We start from the raw sequence: 21,229 nt of genomic DNA on the forward strand, positions 1-21,229 counted from the left end.
GAACTACCTCATTCCCATGTTCATTATAGAGATGATATGTGTGTTGTTGCATTGCATTGCATTGCATTGCTTTGCTTTGCTTTGCATTGCATTGCATTGCATTGCATTAAATTGCACTACATTGCACTAACGCTCTAACGTTGTGCACTGAAGAATAACATATAGGTTATGCACTTTTTGCATTGCATTGCATTGCACACCAGAACTAAATCATTCCCATGTTCATTAAAGACATAACGTGTTTTGTTGCATTGCATTGTATTGCATTGCATTGCATTACATTGATTTGCATTGCTTTGCACTGCATTGCACTAAAGATCTAACGTTGTGCACTGAAGAATAACATATAGGTTATGCTCTTTTCGCATTGCATTGCACACCAGAACAAAATCATTCCCAAGTTCATTACAGAGATGATATGTGTGTTGCATTGCATTGCATTGCATTGCATTGCATTGCATTGCATTGCATTGCATTGCATTGCATTGAATTGAATTGCATAGCACTAACGATTTAACGTTGTGCACTGAAGAATAACATATGTTATGCACTTTTTGCATTGCATTGCACACCAGAACTACCTCATTCCCATGTTGATTAAAGACATAACGTGTGTTTTTACATTGCATTGTATTGCATTGCATTGCATTTATTTGCATTGTATTGCAGTGCATTGCATTTGCTTTTATTTGCATTGCATTGCATTGCATTTATTTGCATTGCATTGCTTTTATTTGCATTGCATTGCACTACTTTGCTTTGCATTGCACTAACGATCTAACGTTGTGCACTGAAGAATAACATATAGGTTATGCACTTTTTGCATTGCATTGCACACCAGAACTAAATCATTCCCATGTTCATTAAAGACATAACGTGTGTTGTTGCATTGCATTGCATTGATTTGCACTGCTTTGCTTTTCTTTGCTTTGCACTGCATGGGTTGCTTTGCACCCATTTGCTTTGCTTTGCACTGCATTGCACTAACGGTCTAACGTTGTGCACTGAAGAATAACATATAGGTTATGCTCTTTTCGCATTGCATTGCACACCAGAACAAAATCATTCCCATGTTCATTATAAAGATGATATGTGTGTTGTTGCATTGCATTGCATTGCATTTCACTGCATTGCTTTTTACTAACGATCTAACGTTGTGCACTGAAGAATAACATATAGGTTATGCTCTTTTCGCATTGCATTGCACACCAGAACAAAATCATTCCCAAGTTCATTATAGAGATGATATGTGTGTTGTTGCGTTGCATTGCATTGCATTGCATTGCATTGCATTGCATAGCTCTAACGATTTAACGTTGTGCACTGAAGAATAACATGTTATGCACTTTTTGCATTGCATTGCATTGCACACCAGAACTACCTCATTCCCATGTATTGCTTTTATTTTCATTGCTTTGCACTGCATTGCATTGCATTGCATTGCACTAACGAGCTAACGTTGTACACTGAAGAATAACATATAGGTTATGCACTTTTCGCATTGCATTGCACACTATAACATAACATTCCCATGTTGATTAAAGACATAACGAGTGTTTTTGCATTGCATTGTATTGCACTATATTGCATTGCATTGCATTGCACACCAGAACTAAATCATTCCCAAGTTCATTATAGAGATGATATGTGTGTTGTTGCATTGCATTGCATTGCATTGCTCTAGAGATCTAACGTTGTGCACTGAAGAATTAACATATGTTATGCACTTTTTGCATTGCATTGCACACCAGAACTACCTCATTCCCATGTTGATTCTAGACATAACGTGTGTTGTTGCATTGCATTGCATTGCATTTATTTTGCATTGCATTGCACTGCATTGCATTGCATTGCTTTGCATTGCATTGATTTGCATTGCTTTGCATTGCTTTGCACTGCATTGCATTGCACTAACGATCTAACGTTGTGCACTGAAGAATAACATATAGGTTATGCTCTTTTCGCATTGCATTGCACACCAGAACTACCTCATTCCCATGTTGATTAAAGACATAACGAGTGTTTTTGCATTGCATTGTATTGCACTATATTGATTTGCATTGCTTTGCACTGCATTGCATTGCATTGCATTGCATTGCATTGCATTGCATTGCACTAACGATCTAACGTTGTGCACTGAAGAATAACATATAGGTTATGCACTTTTTGCATTGCATTGCATTGCACACCAGAACTAAATCATTCCCATGTTCATTAAAAACATAACGTGTGTTGTTGCATTGCATTGCATTGCATTGCATTGCTTTGCATTGCATTGCATTACATTGCACTACATTGCACTAACGATCTAACGTTGTGCACTGAAGAATAACATTTAGGTTATGCACTTTTTGCATTGCATTGCACACCAGAACTAAATCATTCCCATGTTCATTATAGAGATGATATGTGTGTTTGCTTTGCTTTGCTTTGCATTGCATTGCATTGCATTGCATTAAATTGCACTACATTGCACTAACGCTCTAACGTTGTGCACTGAAGAATAACATATAGGTTATGCACTTTTTGCATTGCATTGCATTGCACACCAGAACTAAATCATTCCCATGTTCATTAAAGACATAACGTGTTTTGTTGCATTGCATTGTATTGCATTGCATTGCATTGCAATGTATTGCAATGCAATGTTTTGCATTGCATTACATTGATTTGCATTGCTTTGCACTGCATTGCACTAAAGATCTAACGTTGTGCACTGAAGAATAACATATAGGTTATGCTCTTTTCGCATTGCATTGCACACCAGAACAAAATCATTCCCAAGTTCATTACAGAGATGATATGTGTGTTGCATTGCATTGCATTGCATTGCATTACATTGCATTGCATTGCATTGCATTGCATTGCATTGCATTGCATTGCACTGCATTGCATTGAATTGCATAGCACTAACGATTTAACGTTGTGCACTGAAGAATAACATATGTTATGCACTTTTTGCATTGCATTGCATTGCACACCAGAACTACCTCATTCCCATGTTGATTAAAGACATAACGTGTGTTTTTGCATTGCATTGTGTTGCATTGCATTGCATTTATTTGCATTGCATTGCAGTGCATTGCATTTGCTTTTATTTGCATTGCATTGCATTGCATTTATTTGCATTGCATTGCTTTTATTTGCATTGCATTGCACTACATTGCTTTGCATTGCACTAACGATCTAACGTTGTGCACTGAAGAATAACATTTAGGTTATGCACTTTTTGCATTTCATTGCACTGCACACCAGAACTAAATCATTCCCATGTTCATTAAAGAGATAACGTTTGTTGGTGCATTGCATTGTATTGCATTGATTTGCATTGATTTGCACTGCATTGCATTGCACTAACGATCTAACGTTGTGCACTGAAGAGTAACATATAGGTTATGCACTTTTTGCATTTCATTGCATTGCACACCAGAACTAAATCATTCCCATGTTCATTAAAGACATAACGTGTGTTGTTGCATTGCATTGTAGTGCATTGCATTGCATTGCATTGCATTGCATTGCACTAACGATCTAACGTTGTGCACTGAAGAATAACATATAGGTTATGCACTTTTCGCATTGGATTGCATTGCACACCAGAACAAAACCATTCCAGTGTTCATTATAGAGATGATATGTGTATTGCATTGCATTGCATTGCATTGCATTGCATTGCATTGTGCATTGCATTGTGCATTGCATTGCACTAACGATCTAACGTTGTTCACTGAACAATAACATATATGTTATGCACTTTTTGCATTGCATTGCACACCAGAACTAAATCATTCCCATTTTGATTAAAGACATAACGTGTGTTTGTTGCATTGCATTGCATTGCATTGCATTGCATTGCATGGCATTGCATTGCACTTAGCGATCTAACGTTGTGCACTGAAGAATAACATATATGCACTTTTTGCATTGCAATGCAATGCACAACAGAACAAAATCATTCCCAAGTTCATTATATAGATATATGTGTGTTGTTGCATTGCATTGCATTGCATAGCGATCTAACGTTGTGCACTGAAGAATAACATATAGGTTATGAACTTTTCGCATTGCATTGCAATGCACAACAGAACAAAATCATTCCCAAGTTCATTATATAGATATATGTGTGTTGTTGCATTGCATTGCATTGCATAGCGATCTAACGTTGTGCACTGAAGAATAACATATAGGTTATGCACTTTTTGCATTGCATTGCATTGCACACAAGAACTAAATCATTCACATGTTCATTAAAGAGATAATTGCATTGCATTGCATTGCATTGCACTAACGATCTAACGTTGTGCACTGAAGAATAACATATGCACTTTTCGCATTGCATTGCACACCAGAACTAACTCAATCCCATGTTAGAGAGAGAGATAACATATGTGTTGTTGCTTTGCACAAACTATCTAATTGTGAATTGTGTGAACTAATTGTGCATTGAAGAATAACATATAGTCTGTGCACTACTTGCATTGCATTGCACAACAGAACTAACTCAATCCCATGTTCATTAAAGAGATAACATGTGTTGTTGCATTGCATTGGATTACATTGCATTGCACACACGATCTAACGTTGTGTATTGAAGAATAACATAGGCTATGCACTTCTTGCATTGCATTGCACTAACGATCTAACTTTGTGCACTGAAGAATAACATATAAGTTATGCACTTTTCGCATTGCATTGCAGAACTAACTCAATCCCATGTTCATTCAAGACATATGTGTGTTGTTGCATTGCATTGCATTGCATTGTTAGATCGTTAGTGCTATACAATGCAATGGAATGCAACAACACACACATCATCACTTCAATGAACATGGGATTGAGTTAGTTCTGGTGTGCAATGCAATGCAAATTTGCCTAGTAAAAACAGAGTTTGTGTTGTTGAATTATATTTTTTTCTAGTACCTCTTAAATATAGAGCTCATGACAAATAAAAGTTCCAGATGGACAAACATTAACTGCAAAACCCAGTGTGAATAACAATATCTTAAAATAAACTAGAGAGTGGATACACAGATATGGCCTATTTATGAATGAAATTCATGCATTTATTTGTCATTTAAACTTATGCAAACAGGGAAAGAGAGTAGAAAACACTTATTGTCCTGTCGCCCCCTCTAGTGGACAGCATTAAGTATTACGGCCTTCATTGCTCAGAGAACGCAAGTCAATGCATTTTTTGGGGAAAGTAAGTCTTTTTTATATATTTATTTTTTTATTAATGTTTATTACAAACTCTCGTGGAGACAACAGCAAAGAAAAAGGCAAGGTATCAACAAAATGCAGTTTTGACAATGAAAAAGATCAAATAAATAAAAAAATAAAATAAAATAAGGCATTGTTCTCAAATAAATAATATGTGTTACAGGACCAAAAACATTTCAGCAGCATAACAAATAGCTTCTACAGTTTGTTTAGAATTTTTTACAAGGTTCAAGGAGGATAATAACATAGGAAATTCATTTTTAAAACAGTTTACATTTGGCAATTGTTTTTTCCATTTATTTTTGTGAATGTTCAAACCCATAATGATGATAAGGTTAATCAAAAGTGAAATGTCCCTCGTCAGTTTAGAATTATAAATAAGAATATCTTCGATTGTAAATTGTTCAAGTTCACTAATTTTATGGAAAAGCTGGTTGAACAAAGACTTTTTGTTTGATACAAATTACTCTATTATTCCACAAGGTGGCACAATGAGGGGTAAAGTTATGGGTAAATACCATCTTCCAATGATGCAAACTTGTTTATGAAACTCAGATAATTAAAAAAAAATTAGAAAATTTCAGTCACATTTCAAAAGAAAGTTTAACCCACCGAACCTCTTGAAAATACTTTCTGGAATTTGAAACCATATTGAATCCGGCTTCAATAGAAACTCTTTCAACCACTTTATTTTAAATGTTCCTAACATTGCCTCAAAATCCAATGTTTTGATCCCCCCCCCTTTAACCAACATAGTAGGTCTTATTTCTCCATATACATTTATATATAGTTAATTTTCCTCGCGTTTTTTGGAGCAATGTAAAGAGATTGACATGGATAAATCAGTTTGGATACCCTCAGCCTTGGACAATAAGTAACGCCCAAAAATGGAAAGATCTCTACTAAGCCAGTGGTTTAAGGATAATTGATATTTGAATAAGGAAAATTTGAATAAGGAAAATTGATATTTGATCAATTTTTTCTTTCATATTAAATTTCCTCTCTTTGTTTTTCATCTTTAACCATCTTAACTCCAAGATATTTAACTTATTTTTTTAACAGGGATTTCTGTATCTATACAGTCATATAACGCAAGTAGTTCACACTTTCATATTTAAACGAAGACCTGAAGCTTTGGAAAAAATTGAAATTATTTGCAATGAATTGCTAATCATAGATTTATCCCATTAAAGATTCGCGCAAAACTTTTGCGATTTTTTCTAAAACTCGATAAAAAACTATTGCGAAATGACGGCGTTTCCATTAACCGATGTTATGCGACTGAAACGTCATTTTTTCCTCTCGCGATAAGTCATTCCAACGGACGATCATGGCAACGGACGTTGGTAAGTTTATATATATATAACAGCCACGTACCGCACTAGACATTATTATTATTATTAATGGAAGGAAACGTAGGTGTGTTATCCAAGCATTAATGGCAAGGAAAGACTCTTATACTGTGAGCGGCACATATGAGGTGTTTCTGGGTGTTTCTCCCTCATTTTTGCTCCTTCGAGGTCTTGATTGTGGCATTTCTTTGAGGTTTAAAATCCAGTATTTCTATCATTATTTTGTCTTTTATGAATTTAATAAATAACTCTGTGTCGTATTCTGTCCAAACACACCGCGTCATCTACGTCAGGTGACCTGTAAATGTTCGAATATTTTTTTTTTTTTCGAATTGCTTGAAAAACCAGCGGAAAAACTTTTTTGCGATAAATGGGAGTTTTGGCGAAATTTACGTGTTTCCATTGGGCGTATTTTCAATTCGCAATTTCAATTTGCGCAATTTGAAGGGTAATGGAAACGCGGCTAGTGTCGTCTGCAAACTGACTAAGGTGAAATTCGTAATCAAAAAAATGTGTAGGCTACCCTGAAAATTTGGATGATTTAATATCAGATATACTAGTTGTGATCATAAAATGAACAACTTTGGACTAATTGGACATCCTTGTCTTATTCCGCAAGTTATATTTATTCTTGGTGTTAGTCCTGCGTTTAAGGAGACATAACTGCAAATATCAGTATAGAACATATTGATTACTGAACAAAATTTTTTGTCGAATCCAAAATTTTCTAAAGTAGAAAATAAAAAAATCGAGTTCTATAGAATCGAAAGCTTTGTAAAATAAAATCAGGCTTTCCGATTCCAAAATAGACCGATCAGTCCAGCATGTCCAATATTAATCTCACATTATTACATACTTCTACCTTTTATAAACGCAGACTGAGTTTCATCTACTATTTTATCAATTACTGTTTTCAATCTCTCTGCATATATTAACGCTAATAACTTATAGCCTATAATATAACTTAATAAAAGGCCTCCAATTGTCTAAATTTTTTTTGTCTTTTTTTTTGTTTTGGGGAGTAGGGTTATTATACCAGTTTTCATTGTTGGAGTAAGACATTCGATAAATGCATTCAATAACAATTCTTTGATATCTTCCCCAAAAAACGTAAAAAATTCCGAGGTAAACCCATCAATTCCAGGTGACTTCCCATGTTTCAGTTTTTTTCAGGGCATTTTCTATTTCTTGCAGATTTATTTTGCCGTCTAACCTTTTTTTTGTCATTCTCCCCAATCCTTTTAATATTGCTCTTAATCAGAGTAAAAGGGATTCACAGTCCTCTTTGTGGTAATTTGAGCTATAAGTCAGAGTAAAAGAGTTGAACTTCCTCCTGTATTTGGCTATAGGCTCTTCTATGACTGTGTCATTTTCTGTTAATTTGCAGATTCTCTTTTTAGACTACCTAGACTTTTCTAAGCCATAGAAATATGTTGTGGTGTTCTCACCTTCTTCGATCCATCTAGTCCTGGATCGTACAAAGGCTCCACTTGCTTTTTCTTGCTGTTTTTGGAGGGAATTCAACTCCGTTAGTTCTTCCTCCGAAGCATTAGTTTTACCACAGAGTATGTTAATCCTTTTCAGTATTTCTTTCTGTTTAAGTTTACTTGTTTTTGACATGCTTTTTCCCGTTTCAATTGCCAACCTCTTTGTTTCAAATTTAAACCATTCCCACTTCCCTTTATTTGACATATCCATTCCTTTTACTTTTAGACAGAGGGATTTTATTTGTTTGCAAAAACCATCATTTGATAAAAGTATATTATTTAGTTTCCATATATTACCCGAAGAGTGGGAAAGTAAGTCAGACCAGTTAGAAAAGATATAAGCGAGTCAGACCAGTCTAAAGGTCTGAGCTGAGTTTGGTGAAGCATTAAGGCGGAGGCAATTTCTCATAATAATAATAATAATAATAATAATAATAATAATAATGTTTAAATATATGCTGGCTTTCTAAAGCCAACATAATAAAGAAAACTCAGAGAAACATCGACCAATTCAGTATGTAATACAATTTGATTCGTTTTATAATAAAACTAAGAACATTAGGCCTATGCCGTGCTCTTCAACCGACATGATTTTAATTAATCCCAAACCTGCTAATTTTGTCAGTATTAATGTACGTTCACTAGCTTCTACACATGCATACATTCATAAATATACATTTTGTCTATTAAAATTTCTAAATTATTTATAGCCTACATACAGGGCAGGACTTAGGGTGGTGGGGGCCCCTGGGCTTGAGTCACTTTCGGGCCCTACCTTCTATACATTACTTTAAATAGAACAAAATGATACATACACAAGCTATGTATTAGAGCTACACAATTCTGGATAAACTGAGAATAAAAATAGAGATCACGATTCTGAACAAACAACTAAACAAAATAACAATTTATGTTAATTGCTGAAGTCTATTAAAAATGTTTAATTAATCTGAATTATATAAAAAAAAAAAAAAACTTGGGTTTGAATGAATGATTCAATTCCTCAATCAAATACACTTGTTTCATAGATGAATCAGCATTTTTGAACGAATCTCCTGAATGAACGATTCAATGACAAATGTTTTTTAAAAGTCATTTGTCGCCATCTGGTGGCGTAACAATATAATCGATCCAATCGTTATTTGAAGTGCAAAGCTACTTTCAAAAGGTGACTGGTACCATAGACAGTGTTACATGTTAAAAAAACGTAATAATTTATTTATATGACCACTGATTGAACCTTGAATTTTTTTTTTCCAATAAATAAATAATGATTACAAAAGTTCAAAGTGATCATAAGTTTATTGCAATGCACAAATGTCTTGGTCAGAATGAGAATAAAACACTTATTTACCTGGAAAACATTATGTTTTGATTGTGGCATTTCTTTGAGATTTAGAATCCAGTATTCCTATAGGCTAATTATTGTTTCTTTTATGAATTTAATAAAGAACTCTGTCTCGTATTCTGTCCAAACGATCCATGTAGGCTACTTAATCAGGGTTTTGTGTCCATTCGTTTTTCCTTTTTTAACCCGTAATTGAAAAACGAAAAATTAACGGTTGTTGTTTTTTTTAAACGCAAAGTTGAACACCAACATTTTAATTTGAACTGGCTACACCAACTGCTGCGCAAAAAAGTAAATATCGACGAATTTTCTGATTTTTGTTTATGACTTTTTGCCCCTTTATTAAACATTTAAAATATTCAAAGATTAATATGGAAAACATGTCGATTTTACTGGTTTTCAAAGGCCAAATTAGAACCTGGAAGTGATGTTTTTCCCGCAGTGCTGAATGAGAAGAGCCATTAATATTATTAATAAACTATTGCTTTGGCTAAATCACATCTCCATCTCCGCTGTTAAGCAGATGCGCTTTTAGAGAGAAATGCACATTTCATACGGAGTAATCAGAAGGTATTAGCTCTCGATTCGAATTTGTTCGTTTTAAAGTGGACATTTCAAGCTTTAGCCTACACAGGCTATATTTTGTTTCAGTTCTCGCGCTCCAGTTTACGGAGATCATGAAAGTGCGTCTGATTGTTTTCTTTTATTTTACAAAAGCACAACGTTTTCTTGTTATTGTGAGTTTACACAAATAAAAGTATTTGAGAATAATGTATTATTATTTTCTGTATGACCAGAAATGATAGAGTATTTTAAGTTGTTTCCACTGTTGATAGGAAAATGCAAGTGTTCGCGCTCGCGCCTCCGTGTCATGCAGTGCGCGCTCCACATTCAGCTTTGTTCCTTTTTTGCATAAAAGCGTCTTCTAAATATAGCCTATTAAATGTTATAATTAAATAATATAAAATTATCATTATTTGCGTAGCTATACATGGACCTCAAACACACCGTGTCTTCTAACTCAGGTGACTGTAAATGCGCAAAAACTGTTTCCATTGCAGTTTTGCGAAATATTCCTTTTTCGAATTGCCTGAAAAACCACCTCATGCGAGCGTAAAACATTTTTTTTTTTTTTGCGAAATTGACGTGTTTCCATTGTGCTTATTTTCAATTCGCAGTTTCAATTTGCGCAATTTGAAGGGTAATGGAAACGCGGCTACTGTCTAATGCAGACAGTAAACGAGGCACTACGTAACTGCCAATAACCAATCAGCAAACCTCAAGATGACTGACATTTAATTTAGCTAATTAAATTTATTTTTCATTGCAGGGCAGGGCCAGGTAACAATGCTAGACCAATCAACAAACTTTAAAATGAAAAATTAAATGACTGACATATTATTTAAAAAATCAAACGTAAACGGGCGGGGCCCCCTATTGGGCGGGGCCCATGGGCTTGAGCCCAGTCAAGCCCAATGGTAAGTCCGGCCTTGCCTACATATGTCACACACGTCTACCTGCCTTTTGATGTAAATAAAAGACGAGAGTGGTAAATGTTACGGACATATGGTCCGTACTGTACATACAGTTCAGCCTATTATTGCCTTATTTTTATTTCCACTTCCCTTTTACACAAAGAAACGAACTAATTGCACTGTATTTATCAATGGGAAATACATCATGCTAAAATAATCTGTCATATACTGTGGTTCACATTATTGGGGTCGCTTGCAAGTCTCAGCAGCGCGAATTACGTGACCAGCAACATATTTCTGCTTCAAGTATTGTAGTTAGTTAGTTAACAGTGAGTGGTGGTTTCGGACATTTTATATTTTATTACAGTGCATTTGTCAGTGCCGCACTCGTACCGACTCTTATTCCAACAAAGCTCGTCGCTTACTGAAGGCGGAGCGTTTCGACCAATCAGATGAAAGGGGCGTTTCTGCGCCGCCCACGTGTGCAAATGAAATATCTAACCCATAAACCGATTTGTAAACCACAAACGAAAAATGAAAAATCAAGCCAAAACCTCATTTTTCATTTTTTAAACTAAACTAAAAAACGAATAAACGAGCTGGTTTTCATTTCTCGTTATTCCATTCCAAAGGTTTTAATTTTATTTTTTATGTTTTATTGAACACCAAAAACGTAACAAAAACAGAATATACATCTATAATGGCATTGACAAATACAGATAAATGAGTAGGCACATGTCAGTCGGTCCGTGTACGTTTTGATAGTTTGTTTTTTCGTTTGAAACACAAAACAAAATAACGAGAAACCACCTGTTTTTCGTTTGTCGTTTCAAACCAAAAACAAAGAAACGGTAAAAAAAGAGCCGTTCTCCCGTTTTTGGTTCTGAATCCAAAAACGAAAAATGACAAAACCAAAATCAAATAACGGTCCGATTTTGTTTTTTTTTAAATTCCTTTTTCCATTTTTCCGTTTGAAGATCTATTGAAATATAGACAGGTTGGCCACGTGACCCGGAAGTAATAGTAAATATGGCCTATCAAAATAAAAGCCAAGCTTTTAGAACGGTCATAATATTCAGCGCTAACGTTATACCAGAGTAACGTTAGAAGAAGAAAAATCAATTAATAAATAGCCTTATATAAACCTGGACCGGAATAAATATGTTAGCAACAGTAGTTTTTTTTATTTTTATTTTTTACAAATTTTATTAACATTTTGTCAAATTACAATTTTAACACGTATACGAAATTGAATCAATATACAGCTTCATATATCTGATCTTAACAAGGTGAAAAAATAAAAAATAAAGAAATAAAGAAATAAAATAGAAATAAAATAACAAAACACATAGAAACATAAATGAAAAACACTTAGGGGTCTGCTTATGCATTAAAGTTAAAATAATGAAATAATTTGATTGTTTTGTTTAATTTGTTGTTCTTTTTTTTTTTTAATTTTCAATGCTGTCCCAATATTTTTTAAGGTCTGTAATTTTGAAATTGTAAAAGGAGGGTTTGCTTCTTTGCCAAATCATTTTGTGCAGATAATATTTAGCTAAAATAATTAAGTTAATTACATATTTTTCATTGGCTGATAAATATGGCTCAGTGACTATAAGAAGTATTTCAAATTTGCTTAGAGAAATATTCTTTTTTATCTTTTGGGAAATAAATCTTTGTAAATGGGACCAAAAGGAAGCTACAAGGGGACAATCAACAAAAACATGCTCAATGGTTTCTCCTTCACAGCCACAGAAAGTACAAATGTTACACACAGTTGGAAAAAAAGTACAGATGTTTGCTTTTGAAGGGTAATACCTGTGAACAATTTTGAATAAAACTTCTTTGATTTTATTTACAATAATATACTGATGAGGTAGCAGGAAGATCATGTTCCATAGTTTCTTGACCAGTAAAGTCCATCGGTGTTTACAGGAGTACTGATAGGATCAAGTATGTTTCTAATAAAAGTATTGTTACATCTCTTATCTGTAAGTGGTATGCCAGAAATAGCAGGAGAACGACTGTTACAGATAGAGAAGTATCTGTCTGTATGCTCTGTGCTAAAGAAACAAGACTAACAGGAATAGACTCAATCACCATTTCGAATTCTTCTTGAGATGTATCAATACCATATTTTTCCATGAAGTGCTCATAAGAATAAAATTCATTTTTTTTGTATTTAGCAGATTGTTTACTGTATTCAGATTACTCATAAACCAATTATTCAGAAAGAGTGTTTTGTTTTTGTGTAGTATGCATTGTTCCAAAGAATACAGTTGTGAGGGGAGAAATTGTGTTTAAAGATAAGATTCCAACATAACAAGGTTTGTTTATGAAAATTGCTTAATTTCACGGGGAGTTTTCCTACCGAAAAAGGACATATCAATAGAAAGTTAAGACCACCAATAGTTTCAAATAAGCTGTTTGGAATAATACTATTTGGACACTTGAGGAATCTTTTAATCCAGTTGATTTTTATAATTTGGTTAAATGAAGTAAATGTCAGTACATTCAGACCACCTTCAGCCAGAGGGTTTGAGAGAACAGACCTTTTAACCTTGTCAGGCTTATTCTTCCATATAAATTTGAAGAGAATTTTATCAAATTGGGAACAAGTGGACTTTGGAACATCTAGAGATGAGAAAACATAAGCTGCTCTTGACATCCCTTCTGCCTTACTTAACAGAACTCTGCCATATATGGATAGATCTCTGGCAGACCAACAATTAAATTTGGTTTTGATGGTCTGAGTCACCGGGAGCATATAGGTCCAGAGTTTCTCTAGGATTTCTCGATATTTTAATACCAAGATAAGTTATAGTGTTTTTGAGCGAGATATTACATATTTCAGATTGGCTGCTGTCTTTTAGGGGCAGAATTTCACATTTTTTAACGTTTAGTTTTAATCCTGATACTTTTGAGAATTTAGATATTGTAGATAAAGCTAGGGGTACTTGTTCGATATTTTGCAAACATAAAGTAGTTAGCAACAGTAGTTTATTACAGCTATTTATTTTCGTGCCTATCCAGACATCACCAGTCGCGTTTAATGAGCGCATTGTTTGACTCAATACAGTTGGTAATATAGGTTAACCTAAGAACTTATTGTGTGTGCAGAGTTGTTACTATTAGCGCTATATTATATAATTAAATTTATATTTAATGTGGTTTCCACCGTAATGGACAGCGAACTGACAGCGATTGAATGAATACTTGTCAACGTGAATTCCCACGTGACGTCATGCGTAGGCCTAATAATATCCGTCCCTATCTCGTCTTTGCCATTCGATTGACACCCTCGTAAAACTTGTGTTGGTCCTCAAATATAATTTTATCCTAACGCATCATATCTATTTTCAAAAAGCCCAAGGACACGCTGTTACCTCGCTCACGTTATACAGTGTTAATCAGTCATTTAAATACTGCCACCTGCTGGTAGAAAGGGGGAACAGTTATCCATTACGGTGGAAACCACATTAAATATACATTTAACTATATAATATAGCGCTAACAGTAACAACTCTGCACACACAAATTGAGCCAAACAATGCGCTCATTAAACGTGACTGGTGATGTCTGGATATTAAATAGCTGTAATAAACTACTGTTGCTAACATATTTATTCCGGTCCGGTTTATGTAAGGCTATTTATTAATTGATTTTTCTTCCTTTAACGTTACTCTGGTATAACATTAGCGCTGAATATTATGACCGTTCTAAAAGCTTGGCTTTTATTTTGATAGGCCATATTTACTATTACTTCCGGGTCACGTGGCCAACCTGTCTATATTTCAATGTAGATCTTCAAACGGAAAAATGGAAAAAGGAATTTCAAAAAACCAAAATCGGACCGTTATTTGATTTTGGTTATGTCATTTTTCGTTTTTGGATTCAGAACCAAAAACGGGAGAACGGCTCTTTTTTTACCGTTTCTTTGTTTTTGGTTTGAAACGACAAACGAAAAACAGGTGGTTTCTCGTTATTTTGTTTTGTGTTTCAAACGAAAAAACAAACTATCAAACCGTACACGGACCTCAGTCAAATAAATGGATAATGACAAAAGAACATTACGTATATTTGAAGGAAAAAAAGAAAAAAAGAACAAGAAGGGGTGTCTTCATTCCTCTTCTAAGAGATCAAGGTCTCTTATTATTCTAGCCAATTTCTGGGCCTTAAAGAAATTACAAATAAAGTCTCTTTTAAATACAGAAAAATAAGGTTTCGTCTTCGCATATGAATAAAGAATTTGCCCAGAATCAACATTACATTAATAAAAAATTCATTTTTTTTTTCTTGTGAATTTGGGAGTTTTTAATTAGGAGAGCCAACATCTCTGTAGCCAGAATAAACAATGAGGGTGAGATGGGGCATCCTTGTTTAACTCCTCTCTTAATATCAAATCTGGGTGAAGTACCAGTTAGGGCCACTGAACTATTGGTATTTGTGTAGAATAACTGAATAACATTGCAAAAATGTTCACCAAACCCATACATTTTCAAACATTTAAAAATAAATGAATGTTCTAACATATCAAAGGCTTTATAGAAATCTAAAAATAAAATAACCCCATCATCCTCTGTTTCTTGATACTCCATCAAGTCCAAAACCAGTCGAATATTGTTATGTATAGATCGGCCTCTAATGAATCCAGTTTGTGTCTCCCCAATCATTTTTGATAAACCAAGTTTTAAGCGATTATTATATGTGGGTTAGTAATTTATAGTCATTGTTTAGTAAAGGTATAGGTCGTAAATTGTCTTGTCTCATTGAATTAGGCAAAACCACGGTTTTAGTGATTTCCTGAAAAGCTGCAAAAATAAATTCCCTTAATAAGTCCCACAAATGGCGCTAAAAATTAGACGTAATACCATCTGGGCCAGGTGATTTATCCAATGACAAACACATAACAGCAGGGTCAGGGGATCTCTGGATAATCCGTAATTCGTTTGTAATTATAAAACGAAAATACCGTTTTTCTGTTTTTTGTTTCAAAACGAAAAACCAAATAACCGTTTTTGGTGTCAGAATCAAAAAACGAAAAACCAATTAAAAACGGCCCGTTTTTCGTTTTTGCCGATCATTTTATCGTTATTCCTTTTTGAACAAAGAATGAAGAGAGTCTTTGAACTTCAGTCAATTCGTTTTTCGTTTATAAACCAAAAACGGAAGTCACCCCTTTATTCGTTTTTTAAAAAAAACGAGAAAACAAGATTTCGGCTTGATTTTTCGTTTTTTAGTTCACAGGCAAAAAACGAATAAATGACTTCAAAATTCGTTTTCCACATGTGGGCGGCCTGACACGCCCCCTTCCGCCGATTGGTCAAGCAAGTCTGAGCATGTGACGTCATCAGTTGTCGCTCAGGTCTGTTCAACAAAATAATAGTCCTCTACTATGGCTACAGATTCTTAAACTGTACAGGGCAGGTCCTATTGGGCTTTCTTCTGTGCAACTTTACACGTTTCACAGAAATCTTTACATCAAAAATATTAATTATTAGTCTGCCACCAGCCTGTTTTATTTAGCTGTGCGGATTTAAATCTGTGTGGTGAAGCTGCGCTTGACAGCGCCGAGTGGGAGAGGCTCACTGACCAGTGTTCAGTCAGCAGTCAGAACTTTTCTTAGACGCTCCGTTTTGCCACGGGATGGTGATTGCAAATACTGTAATGCCAATCGGCTGAGGGTGGGTACCGATGATGGTGAAATACATTTTTACTGAAACTGTAATCATAGCCGCGACCCGCGAGAATGAGACAGATGATTGACAGGACGATAGCGGAGGGAATTAAAGGCGCAAGATAACTTCTGTTAACAAAAACATAAATAATAAAAAAAACTGTTTAATATAAGTGACTTTGTCTTTGTTTTATTGTTTTTGTTGTTTTTAATTAAATAATTGTGAACCACAAACTGAGCCGAATTCGTTTTAAAGGGCAATTTCCAAATATATTTTATTTGTTATAATATGGGTATTTAATAATAGCTACAGCATAAATAAAAACAAACACACGTAATGCCTGGTGCCTATATAGGCAAAACACCACAGTTTCTTGGTTTTGTTTGTGTGAACTTTTATCCCCAACCATATTTCTTCATGGGCTCCAGTCCAGGGGTCATGCTCAGCACCCCTACTTCCCATGGTACTAACTGTAATTAACAGTATGCTGACCCAGTTTATATGTAAAATCTTTGGTATATGTAATCTATAATATCTAAAAACACTTTATACAGTGTGATGGAAATAAACTTTTCTTAAAGCGTCTTGTATATCACCACAGATTTATTGACACCCTTCTATCTGTATTGTATACTGTAATAGACAATTGTCCTGCAGAATGATGAGGTTTTTTGTAAGAAAAACATTGCGAGCAAATTTCGAATTGTTGTTTGAAATATAAATCAACAACGTAAGAGGCTTTAGGCTTTTCTGACCCTGCATTTAGATGTACATTACACACTGTCTAATGCAGCTCAAAGGAGGCACTGTGAATTTGCATAGCCATTTCATTCTAAGAGACTATTAAATGTGAAGTGACAACATGAAACACTACTTTCAATATATTAAAAAAACACCAGTAGTTGGTGGCAAGTCTGCCTGATAATGATTGAATACCAATTTACACATTTAGGCTCACAATAAGCAGATTACATAATTATACCATGAAATATATATATATATATATATATATATATATATATATATATATATATATATATATATATAAAGGCAGGATCACTTACTGGTGGAACCCAAACTTAAGTCCAGTCCTGGCTGTATAATCAAACAATAAAAACGAAACACAATAAAATCAAGAACATTTATTGATTCCACAGGAACTTGCAGTTTCCCCCATTTTTACTAATAACTACTTTGTGTTAATTCAGAGGACAGTAAGGCAAACTATTAAGCATGAACTCGAACAAGATCAATTAAGATTTTCAAAGCAATTTGGAACTCTTCTTGGTGGAAATTGACAGCACGTTCAAAAAGAGATAATGCATCATGCTGCAGTAGCATTATGGGGTGCATGCTGTGCGTCAACCAATGGGAGGCAACATCTACACAGTGCCCTAAATGCCACTCCGAAGAGTACAACATCACTGAGGCTACGGGTCTCTCCAGTGCCCTGGACGCAACTAAAAATATTGTTTCATTTTCAATTCAGTGTTTCAATGAGTTTCAACTTTTGGGGAGAATCCATTTCAGTCACCAGAGGACCAGGATGCTGTGGAGAGGCAGTTTTCTATGCAGTGTCCTGACATTTCATCTCTTTTTGAACATGCTGTCAATTTCCACCAAGAGTTCCAAATTGCTTTGAAAATCTTAATTGATCTTGTTCGAGTTCATGCTTAATAGTTTGCCTTACTGTCCTCTAAATTAACACAAAGTAGTTATTAGTAAAAATGGGGGAAACTGCAAGTTCCTGTGGAATCAGTAAATGTTCTTGATTTTATTGTGTTTCGTTTTTATTGTTTGATTATACAGCCAGGACTGGACTTAAGTTTGGGTTCCACCAGTAAGTGATCCTGCCTTTATATATATATATATATATATATATATATATTTTTTTTTTCATGGTATAATTATGTAATCTGCTTATTGTGAGCCTAAATGAGTAAATTGGTATTCAATCATTATCAGGCAGACTTGCCACCAACTACTGGTGTTTTTTTTAATATATTGAAAGTAGTGTTTCATGTTGTCACTTCACATTTAATAGTCTCTTAGAATGAAATGGCTATGCAAATTCACAGTGCCTCCTTTGAGCTGCATTAGACAGTGTGTAATGTACATCTAAATGCAGGGTCAGAAAAGCCTAAAGCCTCTTACGTTGTTGATTTATATTTCAAACAACAATTCGAAATTTGCTCGCAATGTTTTTCTTACAAAAAACCTCATCATTCTGCAGGACAATTGTCTATTACAGTATACAATACAGATAGAAGGGTGTCAATAAATCTGTGGTGATATACAAGACGCTTTAAGAAAAGTTTATTTCCATCACACTGTAAAGTGTTTTTAGATATTATAGATTACATATACCAAAGATTTTACATATAAACTGGGTCAGCATACTGTTAATTACAGTTAGTACCATGGGAAGTAGGGGTGCTGAGCATGACCTCTGGCGTGGAGCCCATGAAGAAATATGGTTGGGGATAAAAGTTCACACAAACAAAACCAAGAAACTGTGGTGTTTTGCCTATATAGGCACCAGGCATTACGTGTGTTTGTTTTTATTTATGCTGTATTATTAAATACCCATATTATAACAAATAAAATATATTTGGAAATTGCCCTTTAAAACGAAGGCTCAGTTTGTGGTTCACAATTATTTGATTAAAAACAACAAAAACAATAAAACAAAGACAAAGTCACTTATTTTAAACACTTTTTTATTTATGTTTTTGTTAACAGAAGTTATCTTGCGCCTTTAATTCCCTCCGCTATCGTCCTGTCAATATCTGTCTCATTCTCGCGGGTCGCGGCTATGATTACAGTTTCAGTAAAAATGTATTTCACCATCATCGGTACCCACCCTCAGCCGATTGGCATTACAGTATTTGCAATCACCATCCCGTGGCAAAACGGAGCGTCTAAGAAAAGTTCTGACTGCTGACTGAACACTGGTCAGTGAGCCTCTCCCACTCGGCGCTGTCAAGCGCAGCTTCACCACACAGATTTAAATCCGCACAGCTAAATAAAACAGGCTGGTGGAATAGACTAATAATTAATATTTTTGATGTAAAGATTTCTGTGAAACGTGTAAAGTTGCACAGAAGAAAGCCCAATAGGACCTGCCCTGTACAGTTTAAGAATCTGTAGCCATAGTAGAGGACTATTATTTTGTTGAACAGACCTGAGCGACAACTGATGACATCACATGCTCAGACTTGCTTGACCAATCAGCGGAAGGGGGCGTGTCAGGCCGCCCACATGTGGAAAACGAATTTTGAAGTCATTTATTCGTTTTTTGCCTGTGAACTAAAAAACGAAAAATCAAGCCGAAATCTTGTTTTCTAGTTTTTTTGAAAAAACGAATAAAGGGGTGACATCCGTTTTTAGTTTATAAACGAAAAACGAATTGACTGAAGTTCAAAGACTCTCTTCATTCTTTGTTCAAAAAGGAATAACGATAAAATGATCGGCAAAAACGAAAAACGGGCCGTTTTTAATTGGTTTTTCGTTTTTTGATTCTGACACCAAAAACGGTTATTTGGTTTTTCGTTTTGATACAAAAAACAGAAAAACGGTATTTTCGTTTTATAATTGCAAACGAATTACGGATTATCCAGAGATCCCCTGACCCAGCAGAATCAAGCTCTTCGATTGTTAATTCTGCATCACATATCATTTTGAACTGTTCATCTATATGAGGAACAAATTCTCCGTATTTTTAATGATTAAAATTGCCATTATTTTATATGAAAAAGTTAATAATTTTATTTTATTGACAAAATATTTTATTTTGTCTTTTGTCTATTTTTTTATTAGATCAGATAACATTTTAATCTGTCATATGATCATGTGATAATGTCTACTCGGGCCGGGGCATGTCTCATTTCACTTCATTCATTCAGGGTAAATCAAGAGAAAAGTATACGCTGTAATGAAACAAAAACACTACTAGACGGACGTGTGAAATTAAGGGGAAAATAAATACTCTGAACCTTAAGTAGATTTACACAAACTGAGAAAGTCTAAAAGCGTAAGGTTGTGCCCCGCTCTCCCCTATCTGTAAACACTTAAAAATAAAATAAATGTTTATGTCTCAAAAAAAAAAAAAAAAAAAAAAAAAAAGATGTACAATTTAACATTTGCTTCTTTAATTAAAAAAAGACAAGGACAAGCGTTAATGTCGAGCCCTGGTATGTTTTCCTTGACTGGTTTTCCCTGCAGAATTACGTTGTTGAAAACGAAAAGCGAGTGTTTCTGCATTAAACAACTATCTCAACTGTTAAATAACAGATGTAAGATTAAAATAATATCAGATCTGTCTTATTTTAAATAAACACACACACACACAACAAAAAAAAAAACAGAGATGAAAAATTAACATGAGTAAGAAATGTTCATTTGCTCCATCTAGTGGCAATCGTCATGAAATGCCATGTTATACTATTTTTGTCCACAAGAGGTCGGCAGAGCAAAGCAATGCAATGAGTTATTTTGTATTTAAATTAAAGAATGTGGAAAATGTGCTTTTTTTTTGTTAAAATGTAATATTGTTTTATCTTGTTTGAGAACAATGACTCAAGGACTTGTCATTCTGATGGCAGAGTTCACTGACATAAATACTGACTTTTGAGAGGTGAACTAAGGGTTTTTAGGATTTTGCAGATAA

The sequence above is a fragment of the Rutilus rutilus genome (genome assembly GCF_951802725.1).
Source record: "Rutilus rutilus genome assembly, chromosome: 23".
NCBI lineage: Eukaryota > Metazoa > Chordata > Actinopteri > Cypriniformes > Leuciscidae > Rutilus > Rutilus rutilus.